This window comes from Sus scrofa, chromosome 1 (assembly GCF_054392235.1).
Source record: "Sus scrofa isolate SSC_HxYL_T2T_F1_AM1 chromosome 1, Sscrofa_HxYL_maternal_Yorkshire_Landrace_v2.0, whole genome shotgun sequence".
In the NCBI taxonomy this organism is placed as follows: domain Eukaryota; kingdom Metazoa; phylum Chordata; class Mammalia; order Artiodactyla; family Suidae; genus Sus; species Sus scrofa.
The window spans coordinates 143,796,128-143,818,667 of NC_139383.1; the positions used below are offsets into that span (position 1 = coordinate 143,796,128).

General features: G+C 37.2%; 1 protein-coding gene and 1 long non-coding RNA gene across 10 annotated transcripts in view; one reads left to right on the forward strand and one right to left on the reverse strand.

Moving 5' to 3' along the window:
- CDIN1 (CDAN1 interacting nuclease 1) overlaps window positions 1-22,540 on the reverse strand; it is a 237,487-nt gene that overhangs the window by 193,859 nt on the left and 21,088 nt on the right. The window lies entirely within an intron of this gene.
- LOC110261472 (uncharacterized) overlaps window positions 8,777-22,540 on the forward strand; it is a 53,727-nt gene continuing 39,963 nt past the window's right edge. For 2 of the 4 annotated variants that reach the window (XR_014814529.1, XR_014814525.1), the window contains exon 1: window positions 8,801-9,067. This is a non-coding gene — a long non-coding RNA (uncharacterized LOC110261472). Of the gene's footprint in view, window positions 9,068-22,540 lie in introns of all 4 variants that reach the window. The other 2 variants (XR_014814528.1, XR_014814523.1) reach the window with 2 other exon arrangements.

A 22,540-nucleotide genomic window follows, 5' to 3' on the forward strand; every position in this document is an offset into this window, starting at 1 on the left:
GTGACACTGTGATGAAAGAAACAAACACCTTTAAGAAGTTTTCTTCACGAGTTTCCCATACATAAAATTCTAACCATTTACGAATAGTCATCATTTCAATGAATTGTGTCCAGTGAAAACGGAAAAAGAAAGATACATTCACCATGAGGCTAATTTATGGTGTCACTAAATCTAGCAGATTGAAGGATTTCATTTAGTCTATCATGAATTTCTACAACAAAGCAATTTTATTAAAAGCTCTTAGGGGAAAAAAAAAAAAAACAAAAAACCTGAACTTCAGTCAGTCAACAAAAGCTTTGCCTAAATATTATAATTATATGAGATTATATACTTCCCACAATTCTGAAACACTAACACCAACAATACATCTCTCTAAATAAGAGGACAGCAAAATGAATTTTTTCAGGAATTAGAATAAAATAGGTATAACACTTTAGAATTTCAGATAAATTATATTCTTAAAACAATACTCGGTATCAGTTGGATAAGACTAATATTACTGTATGCAGATTAGAAAACGCAGACTTCAAAAAAAGTTACTAAAACATACACAGAAGCATCCAGTTCCTAAAGGATAGAGCCTCTCAAAACTGCACTACTGCAATTCCAAGTCCTTGAGACCCAGCTGCTCCCAGTTCCCCTGTCTACCTTGTCTAAGACGCAGCTTTCATCCTTCTGGATAAGAGAGTGCCATCTTCCTTCCAGAAATGACATGAAGGAAGAGTCTGTATTACGTGGTTTACATTTTTCTGTACCCACATTCAATATGCTTTTCTGATGGTTTCTCTTTATATTCTCTCAGTGGTCCAATATACTGTTGAAATAACTACAAAGGCAAATATTCTCCTTCAGAATTGCTTTTAGAATGAAAATATGGAGGATACCAGTGAATTTTTAAAATGACTACACCAAAACTGAACTGTACCAGAACACTGACAAATGTATGTCCCAGGAAGGAAAATCAGAAGAAAAACATGTGGCTTCAAACCAAAACACAAACAAATCAGCTGGGCAAGCCTGTGTACTTTAAAAAATCTTAATTTTAAGCATTTAAAAACTTACTTAGAAGGATCTCTCGTTGGCTCTTGGGAGACTAGCACTGCTGTTTCAAGGGCTCTCAACAGAATTGCTTTGGTCTAAGAGTTCATGAAACCTTTCAGACTTCTGGATTTAGTGAGCCCATAAATAAGTCTCACATTGAATTTTACTTTAAAGTATTTTTCTTGGGAGTTGCTGTTGTGGCTCAGCAGTAACAAACCCAACTAGGATCCATCAGGATATGGTTTTAATCCCTAGCCTTGCTCAGTGCATTAAGGATTGCCATGAGCTGCAGTGTAGGTCACAGATGCGGCCTGGATCCTTCATTGCTATGGCTGTGGTGTAGGCCAGCAGCTGTAGCTCTGATTCAACCCCTAGCCTGGGAAACTCCATATGCCACACTTGTGGCCCTAAAAAAAAAAAAAAGAAAAAATTAAAAAAAAAAATTCTTCTTTTCTTTGTTTGATTTTTTCATTAGACTCTGAAATAAATCTTGAAGGCAGAGGTTCCTTTTACCTTTATATCTTTTTAACTTTATATCATCAACATTCACCACGGTGCCTGGTACACAACAGCCTTTGAAATTATTACTTAAATGAAGAGCAAATCTCCTCCTCCCATTATTAACATGCACACACATCATACCCAACACCATATCCATTTTAAGAGAAAATGCAAAAACACTAAAGCAATAGTGTTCCTCTAAATAAGAGGACAGCAAAATGAATTTTTTCAAGAATTAGAAATAGGTATAACACTTTAGAATTTCAGATAAATTATATTCTTAAAACAATACTCGGGCCACATCACAGGGGATGAGGTGCAGCTGCAGGGGATAGAAAATCCAAAATAACTGTGGATTAAACAGAGCAGAAATGTGTCTCTTCCAGTGAAGCAATTCTGCTTCAGGAAGCCCTGGGCACCTAAGGCTCCTTCCAGCCCAACACCCACCATCTCTAAGATGCAGGCCTCACCCTCAAAGTGAAGACAGTGGCCTCTGCATTCCAGATATCAAGGAGGAGGAGGGACCCTGAAGCAGAGAGACAAAGGCTATCTTTCAAGTAAGGCTCCACACAAAACCTGTAATTACTCTGTAGCACCCAGAACTCAGTCCCAGGCCATGTAAGCTGTGAAGGTACCTCTGTTCTGGGATGTCATATACCTGATCCAAATCGAGGACCATGGAAGGAGAGAACAGATACTGGGAGGAAATGACAGTTTCTGCCATGAGCACAACACTCTATAAGTGAACTCGACAATCATAAGCCAAGCTGCTAAAATAATCAACAATGCCAACACAGCTTCTCTGATGTTTTCAGTTCCAAGACACCCTCCCTTTAGTATAATATTTACTATCTTGAGGAATGGAGTATTTGATACTCAAATCACAAAGCTTTTTTTTCTTTTCTCTTCTGAGATAAAAATAACACCGAGAAAATTTAAAAGCCTCTTATTTTATGAGACCTAGACGCTTCATTTCATCTCAAAAGAGAAGTAGGTAAACTATCCCTTCAACTGACCCTGGATGATTTTGTGTAAAACTTCTCAGTGTCTCTTCACTTCGCTAAATCCAGTGCTTAGTTTTGTACATTAAGTAACTACACAGTTAGAAGCCACTCTTGTTAAGTGTTTAGTTCATGTATTCAGTATTTCAACAAATATTTATTAAGCATCTGTAGTGCTGGAGAGTGGACTCTCAAAAGGCATGTTGCATTTAAGACTCAGCCTCTCCAAGAGTTTTACATTTAAAGCATATTGCTTTTGCTAAGCAAAAAACACAGTTACTCTCAGAAACGAAGAACTCCTTACTATTTCAGTATAGTGTATACCTATAGTGTGTTCAATGAATATAGTTTCTCCAACCACATCTGTATAAATTTCTAAGTGAAAAGACCAAAAAAAAAAAAAAAAAAGTCTTCCTATAGTAAGTTCTTTCAAATGACTTGATAAAAAGTATCTTGGTACAAAATGGTACACAGATAATTTGCATAACATAATTCTAAGAGAATGAGTCAGAAGCATCATTGCTCTTGTAACCTTGACCCTGAATTTGGTCTAAAAACTATATGATGCTATAACACACGAAAATGGCAACATTTAAAATTCATAGTGGCACAAAACCATTACTTTTCCCACCAGATACCTTGAACTTTAATAATGTCTGACCTGGTTGGCCAATAAGTTCTAAAATCCAACAGAGGAAAATTGCCAGTATTAGATACTGCTGGAATAAGTTTTCATTTAGAAAGATTTTCAAGTTCTCTTAAAAACAGGTCACCAATTCTGTAGACACTTAATTTTCTTAAGACAGTAGCCACTGAACAGACCAGATATCTTACTATATACAAAATAGAATCCTGCCAAAAGCCAGACTTCATATATACATATAGGCTGCACTTGTGGCATGTGGAAGTTCCCAGGCTAGGGACTGAAACCTGTGCCACAGCAGCGACCAGAGACACAGCAATGACAAAGCTGAGTCTTTAACTGTTAAGCCACCAGGGAACTCCTAGATTACATTTATTCTTATTAGCTTTATACATAAAGTAAAAATAAATGCACATCCACTCCTGTACACACAGTTATATATGCACCAATCCACATCAGAGAAAGTAAAGAAAAGGAGATTGAAGGAAAGGTATTCATTTATTTCCCAGGATGAATGGCACAAAAGCCAGGATCTCATTAACTGCCCAAAAGAGATGATATACTATACAGCTGAGACTGGATAAAGAAGCTGGATAATCACACGTTTATAATTTTCACATTACACAAATGAAAAGATTTATAAAGGCACAATTTAAGGTCTACCTTGCTCGAGTCACTTAAAAGAAGCAAAGTGACAAGAGGAGCAAGCAATTAGCTGCTTCTTCCCAATACTACAATTTCAAGTGGCTTCCTTACATGCCCCCTTGTTTTAGTCAAATATCATTTCAATGTGCAATTATCCTTTTGCTTTGATGCAGCTGTCATCTGTTTTGTTTTTTATGCAAATACCTGCCTACTGATTGAAAATTATGGTTGGTAAACTGTTGCCTAGATATTGCTTGTAAATGACTTTGGCAAAATATTCACTCTTCAAGACCCCTGAGATAATTTTTAGCCATAGTAGCTATGGAACTAGAGCTAGGGTACATGTTCTTCTCAGTAAGTCAGAGATCTAGGGTGTGGTCCAACAGATAACCAGACAAAGGAGATGTTCTCATTTAATTTTTCTCTCCCAGACATCATCAGAAGTTTCACCTCAGAGTTCCCATTGTGGCTCAGCAGGTTAAGGACCTGATGTTGTCTCTGAGAGGATGTGCGTTCGATCTCTGGCCTTGCTCAGTGGATTAAGGATCCAACATTGCTGCAAATTGCAGTGCAGGTCATGGAGGCAGCTCAGATCTGGTGTTGCCATGGCTGTGGTGTAGGCCGGCAGCTGCAGCTCTGATCTGACCCCTGGCTGGAGAACTTCCATGTGTCACTCATGCAGCTGTAGAAAGAAAAGAAGTTTCCTTTCAAATCTTTACAAAAATGCCAACCTCCAGATTGGCAGGGCACTACATCTCTCTTAAGAGATTTAACACAGCCCTCCTTTATCTTCAGAGCATCTCAGTGCAAGAAGCAGGAGCCCGTGCCTCCTGCCCAGACAAACTAGAGTTCCAACAGAGTTCAGTTACTTGCCCAGGGTCATGCTGTGGGTCAGGACAGCTGCAAAACTGGCTTTGGAAACCAGACCTCCAGTCGTGTCTTAGATCTGCAGGCCTGGATCTAGTAACCCAGGAAAGGTGTTGGACTCTTTGTCACACCCACCTAAAGGAATACGTTTCATAAACCAAACCTGATTAATCACGCTTTAAATGCAATTAAATGTAGTTCAAGTTTTTTAATTTCAAGCTTATAGGGCCTAGATTCTTTATAATTATATTATTTTTTAAACCATATTTTTACTGACTTGCACAATTTTTTTGATTTTTAGCATTTTACTAACATAGCTCATGTCAGATTGTCACTTAATTTAGATGATATAATCAAGATACATTTATGTGCATAATTTTAAAAGGCAAAGGAAAAGAGGAAAATATTAACCCATGTCTGATCTTTTAAGCTGTATTCAAGAGATGGCTTGCCAACTTTTTTTTTTTTTAATTTAACATATCATGTGAAAAAAAAACATCTTTCACCAAAACAGTATGTTTCATCAAACAAAAAGAACTTCATGAAAGAGCAGTAATATTTTCCTTACAAAAAGGTTACAGATATTGCTATATGGACTTCCTATACCCTCCTTCTGGAAGTAAGATCCTTTTAAAAGAATAATTCATGTATACCATCAATAAAGACTAGAAGGGCATACATATAAATCATATACATCTGATAAGGGACTTGTGTCAAGAATATGTAATACTCCTACAACTCAATAATAATAAAAAGACAACCTAAATAGGCCAAGAATGTACTAGACATTAGTCCAAAGAAGATATAGAAACAGGCAATAAGCACAGAAAAAGATTTTCAACATCTTTAGTCACTGAGAAAAGGGACATCCAGGCCACAAGAAGATGCCTCAGCACCCAGCAGGAAGGCTATAATAAAAAAGACACACCAAGAAGAAAAAAATAAAAAAATTGGCAAGGATGTTGAGAAACTAGAACCTCATACATCGCTGGTGGGAATATAAAATGGTGCAGACACTTTGGAAAACAGTTTGATAGTTCCTCAAAATGTTAAATAGTATTACCTAGAAATTTTACTCCTCAAAATGTTAAATTGCATCACCCAGAAATTGTATTCCGAGATATCTTCCCAAGAGAAATAAAGACATATGTTGACACAAAATCTTACGTACAAATGTTCATAGAAGCATTATTCATAACAGCTGAAGAGTAGAAACAACTAAATATTCACAAACTGATAGATAAACAAAATGTGGTATAGTCACAGAATGGATTATTGTGCAATAAAAAAGAATGCAACAACACAAACAAAGCTCAAGAACATTGTGCTAAGTTAAAGAAGCCTATCATATTATATAATAATACTTAAATAAAATGTTCAGACAGTAAATCTATAGAGACAGCGGAATAAGGGGTGACTAGGTAGGGCTAGGATGAGCAAAAAGAGGAATGAGGAGTGACTGCTAATGGGTATCTGGCTTCTTTCAGGGGAGATGAAAAGTTCTGGAATTAGATAATGGTGATGGTGGTAACTTCATGGATATACTAATATCAGTGGTTTCTAAAGTACTGAACTGTACACTTTAAAAGTGTGGTGTTGAAGTTCCCGTCGTGGCGCAGTGGTTAACGAATCCGACTAGGAACCATGAGGTTGCGGGTTCGATCCCTGCCCTTGCTCAGTGGGTTAATGATCCGGCGTTGCCGTGAGCTGTGGTGTAGGTTGCAGATGCGGCTCGGATCCCGCGTTGCTGTGGCTCTGGCGTAGGCCGGTGGCTACAGCTCCGATTGGACCCCTAGCCTGGGAACCTCCATATGCCGCGGGAGCGGCCCAAGAAATAGCAACAACAACAACAACAACAAAAAGACAAAAAAAAAAAAAAAAAAAAAGTGTGGTGTTATGTATACGAACTGTATCTCAATAAGAAAAACTCCAATTAAAAATTAATATTTAGGAGTTCCTGCTGTGGTGCAGTGGGTTAGGAATCCAAATTCAGTGGCTTGGGTTGCTTTGGAGGTGCGGGTTCAATCCAGAGCTTGGCACAGTGGGTTACAGGATCCCACATTGCTGCAGCTGTGGCTGGGATTTAAGCCCTGGCCTATCAACTTTCATATGTCACAGGTGGTGCCATTAAAAAAAATTAATACTTACATGACATATGATAATTTAATTTTAAATTAGAAAGGAAGAAAGGAAATAAAAGGAAAGACAAGAAGAGAAAAGAAGGAAAAGATATCTAGACCAATCTCATGGAAATGGTCCTGATGAGGGGCCCATGTCTCCTACTGAGACCATGTTCCTGGACAGAATGCAGTTACATGTGCATTAAGTCACAAGAAGTCAGGTATCTTCTCATATACTGTACTGTAAACCATTTAAGGAAAATATGTACTCTAAACCAATATATTTTATTTTCCCCACAGCTTATTTTGAATACTGTAAAATTATGTCCTCAAATTCTTCTGTGGACTCATGATTGCTGTTCTTTATGTTTCATTTCCCTGAGATACTAGAAAGGATGAGAACATTTCCATGGATGCAATCCTGAGCCATAAACTACCCTCATTGAGGGGTGCCATTCCCCACCCAACTGACTATCTGATAAGGTAGCAGTGGAAACAATGGAAATGTGTAGAAGATTCTTCCAGCTCATTTGCAACCAGTAAGTACTAAGCAGTATTACACCTACTGTTCACAGATTTCCAGTGACATCAAAAATGGTAGCAATGACTATCAACCTACCGAATACACAGGGACCAAGAAAACAACTGTTGTCACCATGACCATTGATCAACCCAGAAAATGCCACCAAAATGGCAGTAGAGGGTTAAGAAATTAATTCCTACTGCTTTAAACCCAAATTCAAAAGTCTCTCTGGGACTTCCAACCTTTTGGGTTAATCCCTAGACAGGTGGCAACTGTACTTAGAGTAAATTAACCACCCCCTAATTGTACCAAAAAAGAGCTTGCTAGTAATTGACAGGAAGACAGCTAAATATGATTATGCCCATTGGGAATATAAAATCTGCAAATAATCCTTAGAGGTTAAGAGAATAATGACTTCTGTAAACAGATTTTAATTTAACAGAAAATATTTTAAAATAAAGTTTCCGTATATGGTTTAGTAAGGAACTGAAACAAGCACCATAAGCAGGTAAATACGGAGATATTGTGAGAGAGAATTAGATGACGCAAGACTGGATTTACTCAGAAGCTTTTTAACCTTAATCCTGTATGGATAAATTTCCAACCAAATAATAAAAAGCAATTTCATTTACGTGCTGCAGTCACAGGGTTTACACAATGGGGCCCCTGAGTGCTCCATTTCCACATCTCCTCAAGGAGGAAACCTCTATCATTTGCTCATTCTTTAGGAAGCATGCTTTCCTCCATGGGTGCAAAGACCCCCAGCATAAAACCCAAACTTTTTTTCCCTCTTCTCACCAACCTCAGAAAGCAGTAACTTCACTGAACTGTAGAAGTTGGCCTTTCTGTCTTCTTTATGAGCCAGAAAGGGTATTTGGCTTAAAAGATCAGAAAGCACATAAAGCCAGTCTTTCTAAAGTAATGTAAGCAAGACTTCTGAAATATACATACTCAAATAAGGTGCAATTACAAGTATACTATATAATATATATATGAAGCATATCAATATCCTATATATTCATATATAAAATGTATGGAAGACTGCCTAATGCACAGTATGCTTTGTAAATTCAGCATCGAGGTTATCTGCTGTGACTTACTATCTTCAGAGACAAGGAGGCAGATGGAATTCTGGAACATGGGTAAGATAACACTCTTGTCAAAAAAAAAGTCCTTGTCCTCAAGCAAGCTAATGAAGCAAGTGATAAGCTACGGGTCAAATTCCCACTTCTACAATCAAAACTTATCATAGGAGCCCTTGAAAAGGGAGTGCATCTGTCATATGTTAATGACTTCAAGTCATTCACTGAACTTCTAGGTGTACAGGAAAACTTAAAAGCACTTCACAACTCCTTGTGGGTATAATTAGCCTGTTGCAATTGTTGGCAATTCTCATCCTGGGACTTTAAAAGGTCACTCCACTCTTTAAGATACCAAATTTGGAGTCACTCTCCCTTCTGGACAGATTAAAGCATGCCCTGCAATTAGTATACAGCTGCACCTGTTGCAAAGTTTCTTTCTTCAGTGGTGTAAATGGGGACAGTCAACAACATTCTAAATTCTTGAGGGATTATCAGACCTCGGAAACCAGGCGATGAACAAATCTGATGTCTGCTGTTGAGGTGATGGATGGTGGTCACAGCCTAACCACAAGCAGAAGCCATGATCTTTGTTCTTTGTATATCCCAGCTGGCACAGATGCCACATTGACCTGACTCTCGATCTGGTAAGCAGTCACAATGCAATTTTTCTGTTTAACAGAATTAGGTTTTTCATGAGCTAGTTGAGTTTCTACAAAGAGCAAGGAGCATTTGAAAAAAACCTTTTAAGAGTCTAACTAACTAAAATAGCATTGTTTATATATTATTAAACCATGGTGAGGGAAAAAAATGCCATTGGTCACATGGGGAGGAAAATCTTCCATTTTATAAAGTTTGTACCTCAAAGCTACAAATTCTCCTGTAATTGACCAATCCTTCACAAAAGGGTTCTCACAGCTCATAAATTGTGAATGATAATTTCACTATTAGAGTACAAAATAATATAGATATTTAAAAGAGATAGCTTTTAGTGAAAATGTATTTAGGAAAAGAGACATTAATTTAAAAACAGATTCATAAAGTTTGTGAAAATTTGATATAACTATTAGGTAAACAGTGGTTGAGCCAATTCTTAAAGCCACAAACTATAAGTTCTTCTTCCCTCCCTTCCTTCTTTCCTTTCTTTTTTAATGAAAGAGAAGTACAGAGGACGGGGCTCTAAAGGCCCCTTTCTCTTTAAGCTATGGCAATCACCAGTATTTCCCAATACATCACAAAAAAATTATTCCTTGGTAGCTGATATATGTGACCACATAAACAAAAAGAACTACTGTAAAGCCCTAAGTGAATGATATTGTGCTTTCAGTAAATCTTTTAGGCAAAGTCTCTCATTACCACCATAGTATATAACATATTATATATACTTAAGTACTTTCCCCCGTATAAATTCTTTTCAAAACACAACTGGAATTTTACAAAATTTTACATTATTGTTATCCTTAACAATACACTTCCTTCTATGTGTATTAGATTATGTGCCCAAATATTTTTAAAAGGCTGACTGAAATAATATAAACTTTAAATCAGTGAGACTACTTCCAAATTAGCAATCCAACTCAAACAGAGTTAACAGGACTAGATTACATTTTTATCATTCCCCTCCAAAAATATTTTCACCTGATATTTACTTTACAGCAAATAAATATATTTCCTAGTGAAAATATTTCCTAAAGGGAGATATATATGCATGTGTGTATGTATACACACACACACATATACATTCTTTTAAAAGTCATTGAACAAAATTATGAAACTGCCAATTCTTATAGGCTTGCTGTTGGGTCTATATAGTAATCAAATTTAGAAAACTATAAATTATATTTAAATTTATTATTTACAAGCAATTAATTATAAAAAACAGCCAGGTGGCTTTCATTACATAAATTACTGTTAATGACAGAGACCTCATGCTGCTACTGTATTTAGCATTTGCATGTGTCAAGTGTACATAGCGGTGTGTAACTACCCTCTTTCAGGGTGGAGCTGATCACTGACGCACAAGGCAAGCTGCCTATTGCCTAAGCTTCAGATTGCATCCTAACTAGTTGTTTGAATCCTAAATATTCTCAAGGTTTTAACAACTGTCTGCTATAGAAACATGTAATAATGTTCTGCTGCAACAGCTTTAAAACGAGCTACATAATTACTGAGCATCAAAGAATGTTTAACTACATTTAGCTACTTGAAATCCTATCTCTATGATTTAAACATGACCAAAAAATGTTCAATCAATTCTCACTGAACCAAGTAAGGGATCTACCTATGTCTAAGAAATACAATTTTAAAAATGATGTTCAACACGTTTCCTCCTACCACAAAGCTGTGCAAAAGAACAGACAACTCTCTTTTTAGGGCTCTGTCTCCCTCTTTATTTAGCCTTTTATAGTGATTCTTCCAATTCTACAGTATGTATAATTCTCTTCCAAAGAGAATGAAGAATTTGACCTCTTTATTCTGAGACAAAGCATGAGTTTCAATGATATAACAAGAGAAAAAGACCTCATACTTTTATTCTGAATTAAAATGCATTTTTTCAATACATAGAAAGTCCATACCAAACACAGAAAGCAAATACAAATAAAGAATTTTTATAGCAGAAATTGGCACAACATTGTAAATCAACTATACTTTAATAGAAAGGGAAAGAGAGAAAGAAAGGAAGGAAGGAAGAAAGATTTTATCCTATTTCAAACTCTATCCCAACCAGAGGGCCAAACAAATAAATCCATGCTCCTCCACCACTACCACCAAAAAAAGGAGAAAGTTTTATGAAAATGCTGCTTAAGCTGCAGGTTAAATTCTGAAACTACCACAGTCTTCCTTTCTTCAAAAAATAAAATTTTTTTAATTATAGAAAAATCCCATATTGAGCTACCTCTATCTATGGTATTCAAGGCCTGACTAGTTAACAATTATCATCTAAGCCTTCACTGTTCCTCCTCCCCTAAAAAGTCTCTTTCAGCAATTTCATCACTTACTAACCACCACCAGAGGAGTGGGTAGTGGAAACGATGAGGAAGAAATGTGTCTTTAGTCTCTGAGTAGTTAATTTGAGCACAGAGAAAGAGGGGCATTAAAAAATGGCCCACAGTGAAGAAAAGAGAATCTAAACATTTATCCAGTAGGAAATTTCTCAGAGAGCAGACAGGACTATTTTACTAAATTATCTGTGGCCAAAGAAATCATCTTGGAGAAGGAACAGAGTTTGTACATTCACTGCCAATGATGCTGCCTTTACTCCAAACAGAACTTATCTTAGCAATCACTTTATTTATTTATTTATTATTTATTTATTATTTATTTATCTTTTTAGGGCCACACCCACAGCATATGGAGGTTCCCAGGCTGGGGGTCTAATCGTAGCTACAGCTGCCAGCCTACACCACAGCCACATCAATGCCAGATCCAAGCCACGTCTGAGACCTACACCACAGCTCACGGCAACACCAGATCCCTAACCCACTGAGTGAGGCCAGGGATCAAACCAGCAACCTCATGGATTCGTTTCCACTGTGCCATGACGGGAACTCCAGCAATCACTTTAGAACCACTTTCCAAGTTATACAAGAAAGCCAACTTCATAGTCCATCTTATATTGTATCAAAATATAGGGTGGTTACCAAGTCTAGAGACATAGACAAATATACAATAAAAGGCTTACTATTATTGAACTGCAATACATGGCAAAATAATTTTGTCTCCAGACTTTATGGTGACCTTGCAGCATGACAGCCACTACTGAGCAAAACTTAATGATGTTTGCCTGTCTTCAAATACCAGATTGATTCTCAAGGTACCAGAGTTGGTCTCTACTGAAGATATTTAAAAAACGGCATTATGTGCTCTAAAAACGCTTATTAGCAAAGAGTCCCAAAAGCATTTTGGCTATCATTGGAATGCGTGTTCAATAAGAAACAATAATTATCCTAGCACTTTTTTTTAAATGAGTTGTTAATTTGTAGTTGCAATACACAAGGAAGGAAAGTTTAGGTATCTGTAGACACTGGAAGAGTTGAGTGAAATATAAGACATAGTGGCTAAATAGTTTGGCTGGTGCTGGGGGACACCACCTACCAAAACTACCAGCACCTTCTGCTGGGGAACTGAGAAGCATTCATGAGTACACAAGATTAAGAATTAATAGTATCTGAAATTCATACTCCTTCTCTCTTGTTATTACACTCTAATCTTTAACAATGTAACAAGATTTGTCCTGTCTTTCTAATCTAAACTAGGAATAAGAGCCTTATCACCATGAATAGAAAATAAATTTGAGAGTTGTGTATCAGTAACAGGCTGAGTGTTTCAGTGCATGATATAAGTGAATGACTCAGTGATGCTGTGGTCAGGGCATGGTCATGATGCACTTTCAGAGGAACATCTAGAAAGGCCCATCCAGGGTACTGTTTGTATGATGCTGGAAGCTCTGCTGTGGCAGAGCTCATTGGCAGAGGGTACCAGGCAGGACATGAGGATTTTACACAGATGGTTAGGAGTTCCAGCCCCAGAGAAAGCCAAAACCCAAGGCTCAATGGAGATGGTTAGGATAAAGTATCCTAACCTGAAAAAAAGTTGAAGACTTTTCACTTTGGAAATTGTCATATATTTGAGATATTATGGCAAGTTGAAAAACATTTAAGAAAAAAAAATAAAAAGAGCCCTCCAGAAACCACACAGGCAGTTCATGGGTTGAAATCTCTGTGGCTGCCTAATTGCAAATTGACTAAAGAGAAAGTTCACTGGGGTTTAAGAACAAGGGGCAGATCATTTCAGGAGGAAAGATCATCCCAAGAATCATAAAGGCAAGGGTGGGCAAGGGCTCTACTAGTCTTCATCTGAATCATGTGAGCTTCATTATGCAAAAGAAAAGGCCAAATCTCTGATTACAGGTCTGTCTTGATTCCAGCACTGTAGTTTCACCCAAAGACCCCCTTTCAGTCCAGGTTACACTGTCCTTGGTTACTTTAAGATGGTACTTAGTGTCCACCCTAATGGAATCCCAGTTGGTAAGGCCGTTCACATTCTAAAAGGAAAACTACCCCTCACACCATGGAATGTCAGGATTCTGCAATAATTCGTATCTGAGTAACTGCTAAAAAGAACCTTTTGATCAGTTAAGTTTGGGACATCGAAACACTGTAGCATTGCTTCCCAAAAATAATAAAGAAATTACTTTGAACCACATGAAGCAAATCTACTGTCTCTCAAGAACTGACGTTAATAACCAAGTTAGAATTAATCACTGAAACTGAAAATTTTTTTTAAAAGCAAAAACAAAAGATCGAAAACTCTATGGACAAATGTTAAAAGGTCAGCATTCTTCCAGGACTGAATTTCTTTCACCCAGTTTTATATCCAAGTTTTAGAAACTAGTGGAAACAATACTGAGATGGAAATCATAACACCAGCACTAGCTCTTTGGGTGTAAATGGCACCACAGTTAATATCTTTGGCATACAGCCACCAATTTTTATACCAACACCAGAGCCCTCGGTTAATATCCAAATTTCTACTCAACCAAGACATAAACAAATCTTCAACTGAAAAGCTCTGCTACCTGGAAGAAGAAGGAAAAAAAAAAAAAACAGAAGGTCTCTCTAGCCACCTAATCACCATATCAATGACACATGCCACAAGAGAGAAGCACTAGTTTATTTGATTGATCATGGTAGATAAACTCCAAATAACAGAGAAATTAACAAATGCTTGACATTTGCTCAACATCCATTATTCTGACACTGCTTTCAGAATTTCAAAGCCTGGGAGTATGCTTAATCAACATTCATATTCCCTCGTGAGCTACAGGCACCATATTGCACCCCGCCTTCATACTGATGAAAACTGCATATTGGCCATTTCCAAAATGTTCTGGGACTCCACACAGGGCCCCTTTTCTCTCTTGTTCCTGCTCTGCAGTTTTCTTTTAAACACTTCCAAGACAAAAGCATCTGCCAGTTTTTCTCTCTAGGGATGTATGCAAAATGAACTTAACAGTTTTAAGGCAGGAGTAACCCTCACATCTAAATTCATTCATAGGACAGAAAAGGGCCTAAGAGGCCTCTCCTGGGACAAAACCCTGCTGAAATTCTCCCCACACACAACAGTGGGAGCTTTATAAAATCTAAGTCCAGACGATTTCCAATTCAAATGCCCAACATAGCATGACCTTTGTCAGATCTCTGAGCCCAAGATGCACCCATGATTTTTTATTCTAACCAGCACAGACATTAGACAGGGCACTGCTGCTAAGCAGGAGGTTCAATATTTGCATGCTCTTCTATTGTGAAAATGTAACAGTGACAGCACTGTGTCAAATTCTTTTCCCTCTAGAACTTTAACTCCATAGGAGAGGCATGGCTGACAGATGACTCCCCAACATCTGTGTTATGTATACTGCACAGCTGAGGAGCCCCGGATCACTGTCAGAACATCGCAGAGATGACCTGAGACTTTCTTATGCCTTCTTTTCTCTGCCCCTCCATATATATTATATAATATACATATATATATAACATATACTCATATATATCTGCAGTATAAATAGTGCAAATTTTAACAAAATGTAAAAATGGCAAGTCAGATTAACATAATTTATAGTCATTAAGCTGTTCACATAGCAGCTCAACATATGTTGTATAAATGTCCTATACCGAATAATTTATCAGCTCTGACACAGTGCACATCATATTGTTTTATTTAATACACTTACTAAAATTTCATGGATCAAGCATCACTTCTGAAAGCCCAGAGAAAGCACTAGAAAATATTTATTCATCTCCCATGATTTATTTTGATTGCCTTTACAGCTACATGATAAAGTGGAACTCACAAAATTACAAGGTTAAGGTTTACACAGCCATTGCTTCATCTACTAAAATGTAACAAATGGCTCCATGTCTGTGTTATATTTTACTTTCATTTAGTGTTAAGTAGTACACTAGGCTGAGCACTTAGCTGCCTACTGAATATTTTAATATTTTTAAATAGGACTTAAACATCCTGACCCAGAGAGTGGTAGCTTAGGAAACAACCATAGGAAGAACAGCAAGTTCCTTGTATGGCGCTAGATAGAACAACACTGGCCAAAAAAAAAAAAAAGAAGAATCACGTTTTTAACTTTTCTTCTCCTCAAAGGGGATCATAAAAATAAGCACTGGACTGTATAAGGAAGTTTGCAAGAATTCACTTAGTACATAAAGAACCTCAATACCATGCAACCACAGGAGGAAATGGAAAATAAAATCACAGCAAAACACAGGGCTCCTATCCTTGAGGAATTCACCATCAGTCAAACAGAAAGCAAAAGATAGGAACGTACACTTTCCAGGTAAAAGTAACTGCAATGGTCAAAGGAAAAAAAATCTCAGTGGATCTAAGCCAGTATTCAAATAGCCAAGAGACTAAAGAGGAAAAAAGGGGGTGAAGGGGATAAAGAAAGAGAGAGAAAATTTGTGGCACTTAAGACTTCTTTTCATCAATTTTCCTTTAAAATGTTTTGTCTGGAAGCCAGACGATGAGATGAAAAGGATAATATAAAGATCAGTGGTGTGAGATGAGAGCCCAAAGTAGAAAAGGTCAATATAACTTTTCAAGAACAACACAAATGTTTGTTGGCCTAATCATTTTTGAGAGAACCACTAAAAACTTTATCAGATCAGCCGCCTTGGGAAAGAATACTAAGAGGGGAGAAAAAACTTTCAATTTTCAGGGAACTATTTTGTTTAAAATGATGCAATAAAAGTGAGATGAAAATATGACAAGGAAAAGATCTCCCTTAGGAACTAAATTTTGTTTCCATTTATGATGGATAATCGTCCCAAGATATCTCCAAAATAATAATCTCCCCACAAGTACTGATGCTCAAGTACTCAAATAGACATCAAATGTTTCAAGGTGCAGACAGTGCAGTCCAGAAGAACAGCTTCAGCTTCTCCCAAACTTTGCCTTCCCTTCACATGACAGGAGAGCTGACAGTAAGATACTCACGTGGAGCAAGAAAACCACAAAGTCATATTATATGGTTATTGCAAGGCAGGCAGCAGAGTGACTTCAGATGAATAACAGGTTCCTGCAAAAATACTGAAGGGTCTATCATACTGCACCCTCAGAAAGGAAAGATAAAGACTATGAAGTCAAATAGAGTTCAATATAAAAACAGTAAAGTTCCAATCCCCCAAAAGAAAAGAACTAAAAATAGGAAAATAATCTTGCTCAGGTTAATGCATGATGATAATGGCACCTGCAAAAAGTCCTTGTAAAGAACAATTTAACCCTTGCAGCTCTATGTCAGAGCAAAACCACTCTACTCATACAGAAGGGGTCATACAGAGATGAGCACCAGTATTAACAGATGGCTGTAAGTGCTGGGGTGGTGGTGGAGAGGTTATGCCTCAAAAAATAAAAAAAAATAAAAAAAAAAACTGAACAAGAGTTAATTGAGAGTGCTGAAGAAAAGAACAGGTTTGAGTGTTGCAAATTCTTGCTGGGTTCCCTATCATCACCATCAGTCTGGCATTTTATTTCTAAACAAGAAATATATTTTACCTTTCGGAGATTATTTTCTGGTTACAAGCCAACCATTATGAACCTCTCAGTGAATCACTGAATAGGGGCACTTAAAGGGATAAACAATTATAAAAATAACTCTGTCACAAGTGCATACATTTTATTTTATTTAGTGATGTAATAAGCTTAGGGGCATATATCAGGTCCAAAATGGTCTTGGTCATTAATTTAAGCAATAAATCATAGGGCTTGCCAACAATGACGGCAAACAGATGCTAACAAGGAAATGTATTATTTAATATTGCCACGTGTTATAAAAATGTAAGTGTGTTTAAGACATGTCTTAAATTTTTATAATAATATGCATTTACTACATTACTGTTTTGACACATACAGGAATCAGATTTATAGGTCCCATTCCGTAGCTTCTTCTTCTGTGAGCATGAGAGCATATTCTGGCTTTTCTTTTTTTTTTCTCTTTTTAAACAAGAGGGGAAACCTTTAAAGTGCATGCTTGCAACAATATCTAATTGGTTGTCTTGCTGTTTTGTAGTAAATAATGTCAACACTGAAACTCATTAAAAAGAAGGAATCTATACACTTTGCCAGAACAGAAAAATAGAGCATTTTTAAATTACAATTTTCAAAGAAACCTTATAGTCTAAGAAAGTACAAGAGCAGTTTTTAATCAAGTTGCCAACAATTTTTTTTTCCATTTTGAGCATGCTACCAGACAAAAAATACACCAACTTGATTAGCAAGTTCAACAAAAATGTGGAGGCCAATGAGCTAGGAAAAATCCTATTTTACATCTTCATGTAAAAAGCCTAAGAACCAAACAGGTATCTCAAAACACAAACTCATCTAAAATTGAGCCTCTCCTCAAAAAACGCCAAATCTTGATATTTCCTTAATATTCCTTTCAGATCAGTAGGCTTACATATCTTAGCAGTGGACTCAACCCTCCTAGGGAAAGGGCTTGTGAGGAAAGGAGGGAATCAGGGCCCAAGGAACTAAGCCAAAACGTCTTTATAAAAAAGAGAGAGACAGCGTTTTTTATATCCACAAGATGCCGATGTTGCCAAAAGCATTTTTTGTTTGCACGTTATTTTGTCTAAGTGTCCTTTTCAATCAACTCTCCTAACTGCCAGCATGGTCTTCCCCCCTTTCTGGGGTAGGCAAGAGTCCATGCTTTCGAACACTTCAGGAAGCAGTGCTTGGAGTATGGAAACTAAATTTTCTTCATTAAATCTACTGAAGCAGATATTAAAAATGCATTTAATATACTGGCGATGGTCGCTGGGCACCGCTGACTGTGACAGGCCAGTTACTGATGATGTGCCGTCAGATGGCCTTCTAGGCAGGCGCCTGGGTCTCAGGCTGCTGAAGGACAGCAATATCTCCCCTTGTGTGTAAGCGCTATTCATCTCCCCGGTATTTACTAAATCACAGGCCTCTGCACACAGGGCCCACGTTTCAGCGTGTGCTAACAAATGATGGATGGCCTCGCCAATTCATTCTGTCCTGAAAGCATGGTTTCCTGCCATTCCAATCATCAAACCCCAGCGCTCCAGAGCTGATCAGTCCCAGGGAATAGATTTTGCAGGCTCGATTAAAAGAGTAGAAGTTCTTTCCATTAGAGTCTCTGACACTCTCCCCCAACTGTTTGCTGTTTCAACCAATTATGTGGGCAGAGTATTCACTAAGTGTTCAGACAATGTAACGCTGGCAGGGGTTTTTTTTGTTTGTTTTTTGTTTTTTGTTTTTTTTTTTGATGTTTGCTAAGGTGCAATTTCATCTATGACAAAAACAGCTGAGGTATTCAATAGTGAAATGTATGTTTTAGGACAATTTTCCTTCTATGCACAGCAAGCAAAACCTTAAGAATAGTTTATATCATATTAAAACGTGCATGCATTAGCAGAGGCATTTCAAAGAAACTTTCAAGGGAATAACCAGTCTCTAAATCATTTAAACCTTTGAAGACAGTAAGTCATGAGAGTTCCCTTAATTATAATCTAGATGAAGGTACAAAGTACTTAAAAATTCTCCTGACAGTTCCAAAGTTAGATGACAAAAGTTCAACTTGTCAAAGAAATAAACCCTCTTAAGAGAAGATGTATTTTCAGTTCCAAGGTTATAGATGTCAGTTGTCTTTTCTATAAGCCGTAAGAACAGTTTTATTTTTAGCTCTGGCTTATCTACAGAAGAGAAAATAATAGCACATTCATGCCTCTCACTCAGAAACAGTAAACTTTATAAAAACAAACTTACCACAGCTAAACAGATAGCTGAACTTTGAGGAAATGGGACGGCATTAAAAAACTAAACAACTTGCTATAAATGAGCTCCTGGAAAATGCTAAAAATTGGAGGGGGAAAAAAGGTGCCATACTCCCATTTAGCCAATAGTCACTTAGGCTCTGAAGTACCCACAATCAGCATAAGCTCTGCCACAGTGCCCTGCCATTCACCTCCACCTTGACCTCGAGATTAAGCTCACTTTTATTGCGCACAAAGGTCACCTGTATTGGGTCAAAATTCAAAGTCCCCTGTCAAAAGAGGTTGATGTATTCCAACCTTTCCTTCTCCATGCATCAAATTTTTCATGGTAAAGTCATATTCAGCAGACAGTATATTCAGCAATTTATTGTGCCACCGTAATACAGTGCAGAACACAACTGTCCAAAAAGCTATCGCATGAATAAAATATTTTTCATGAAAAGGTACCAAATCTAAACTACTAACACACCTCTAACATGAAAACTAACCAAGCCTTGTTTTCACCCTTCAGAAGAGTTATATATGGCAAATAATTGTCCTCAAAATACAATCTATAGTATAGTTATGACTCAAGTCCATAATCTTTGGCTATAGGCAACTATTTTTCAAGAGTGCCACTCAAATTTTTTAAGTACTATTTTTTTCAGAAGCATGAAGATCTCTAACCAGTTTCAATACTTTTATTCCAATCTGCCCTAAGCAGTTTAAGTGAAGTAGGTCTAAACCTGAAAGCCTCTCTTTGACCTAGAACTTAGGGGAAGATATGCTCTATAATAAAAGAGAAAAGAAAGGGCAAAAATTGCTCTATTGCCCAACTCATTATTATTGCAACTATATGATCAGCAGAACTGCACAAATAAGATAAATTAAACAAATTTTCTTTGCAGACAGCATTCTATAATACATTGTAATTAATAATAAGCAAAGCCTTAAAAAAATACATCTATTTTCTTTTTAAAAAGTTCCTGCAATTTCTTTGGCTTACCACAAGGTCTTTTCATAATCAGTATTAGCACCATGAATAGATTTTAAGATTATTTAAAAACACTAGATCTTCAAATTCATTAATCTTAATACTGGACTCAAACTACTGCCTAGTACAGAACCTTCACTCAAAACCTGGTATCCACCCAAACAGCTCTAATAAATTCATAATCATCTTGTTACAAGGTGAGGTAAGAATGTAAAAGATCTTCCAGAACATGGGGGGAGGGTGTCATTTGAGAAAAGTAATTAGATAAGAACATACTTTAAAAATATAGGGTTTTAATATTCCCACTTTTTTTTGTATGTACTATCTCATGTCAAGTTCCTAACAATCCCATTTTATAAATAAGGACCAAGAGGCACCAAGAGTTGAAGAAAGTCACCCCAGGTCACCCAGCAAGTAAGACATGAAGCCAAAATTCACAAGTCTATTTCCAGAATCAAGTTCTTTCAAACAATATTTTAAAATGGCCTCTACAACAAAAAACTGCACAGCCTCCTGGAGTTCACAATAATAGGGTTTTGCTTACTATTGATTTATACAATAATTAACCATAAGCAGAGAGAACTAAATAAACCACCCAAGGTCAAGCATGGGCCATGAAAACTCTGCCAAACTCCGTACCACCGGGCCATGGTGTGGGCCCATCCCCCCAAAGAATCCCACTTGTCATTCTAAAATGTACATATGCTTGCCTAACATTGTTAATTTTATTGTCCACTTCTGTTTTAGTTGTGTGTTGTCATATTATTTTATTACCAATACTTTGGATGTAGAAAACAAATACATCTGAAAGTGTGATAATTGAATCTTTATAAAATTGTACCAAATCAGGTTGTAATCAATTGGCTAGCTTCCCACTGTTTTTCATTACAATTGCAGAGATGCTCTCTTTTCTTTTTTAAAAATATTGGAGTAACAGCCAAGTGAAGAGTAACAACTAAGCTTGAAGTTTCTCTAAAAATAATTAATGACATGATGACAAACCCCTCAGGTACACCATTAGAGCATTTCTAAATTCCTACAGAGTGAATAATCACAAAATTTAGCCGGTCAATCTATTTTGAAAGGGATTAATTTTCCTAAATGAGACATAGGCATATAGCTTTTTTTTTTTTTTTTTTTAACCATGCAGCATTTTCTTCAGGTCAGTTCAATCAAATGTCCATTGTGTTTCATAACACCTACAATATACTTACTAGGTACTGACTGGAGTTCTAATTTCCATGGTGGGGAAAAAAATATGTATTCCCCCCCCCCAAAAAAAGGGAGGTGGAGGAGAGGGCTAGAGAAAGCTCAAAACTCACAAAAATATTATAATTTCTAAGAATAAGTGAGGTCAGATGTTATGTATTATAAGCCCTTTCCAGGAAAAAAAGCTAGAAAGTCACAATAAACTGGGTAAAGAAAATTCTGGAAAAGATATGCCACAGGGCCATAAGGTGTAATGCAAAGGTCTCAAACTGCTGATGCTATGCAGTAGTTCAGGGACTTAAGAAATACCTTGAGTGGGGGCAGGGATGGGAGCAGCCGAGGTTTGAAGCATTGGCCAATTTCTGTGGTGTAAACATTCCCACCATGGCTGATTTTAAGCTACCAAGGTGAGTAGAGGAAAGATCCCTCCAATCAGCTCTCCCAAGCTGGGAAGAATCAGCTCCAGCAGCCACTGGTTGCAGGCCAAAGTCAGCCCACAGACTCGTTCTGTTTGGCCAGGAAACTGTTGGCCCACACAGCATTTTTAAAAATTCAAACAAATTGACAATATTTAAAATTCAGGGTTTCTTTTTTCCTCAAAAATCAAATCTAGAGCCGCCTTCTAAAGAACAGAAGATCTGGTAGCCCTTGGCCCACATTCTGGTGTGACAACAATGGAGGGCATAAGGTTGTGGCTGCCCTGCCTATGCTCAAAACTGTCCTTTCCTGTTGTTGCTACCATCCCAACCAGGCTGGTTCCATTTCTTCACTCCTGGCTGATACCAGCCTGGTCCCTAGACTCCTAAGGCAGTTAGGATCTCTAATTCAACAGCACAAAAGAAGAGTTTACCTCCAGCCTTGGTCAGATTCTCCCCTCAGTTTCTGCCTCTGTAACACTAACAGATCTGCCTAGATGATCTGTAGTTGGTATCTCAATCTCTCTGAGTCACTGAATCTGAAATAATAAGAAAGGTATGCAACTCCAAACATGCCCACCAAAGTACAACTAAAAATTCAAAATGTTATAAATTGGGGCTTAAATATACTTTTTCCTTAGTATCTATTATAGCTAGCCTCAGGAAAATGAGAATCTGGAGAACTGCTAACTTCATTAAGAAATGATGTTTTGT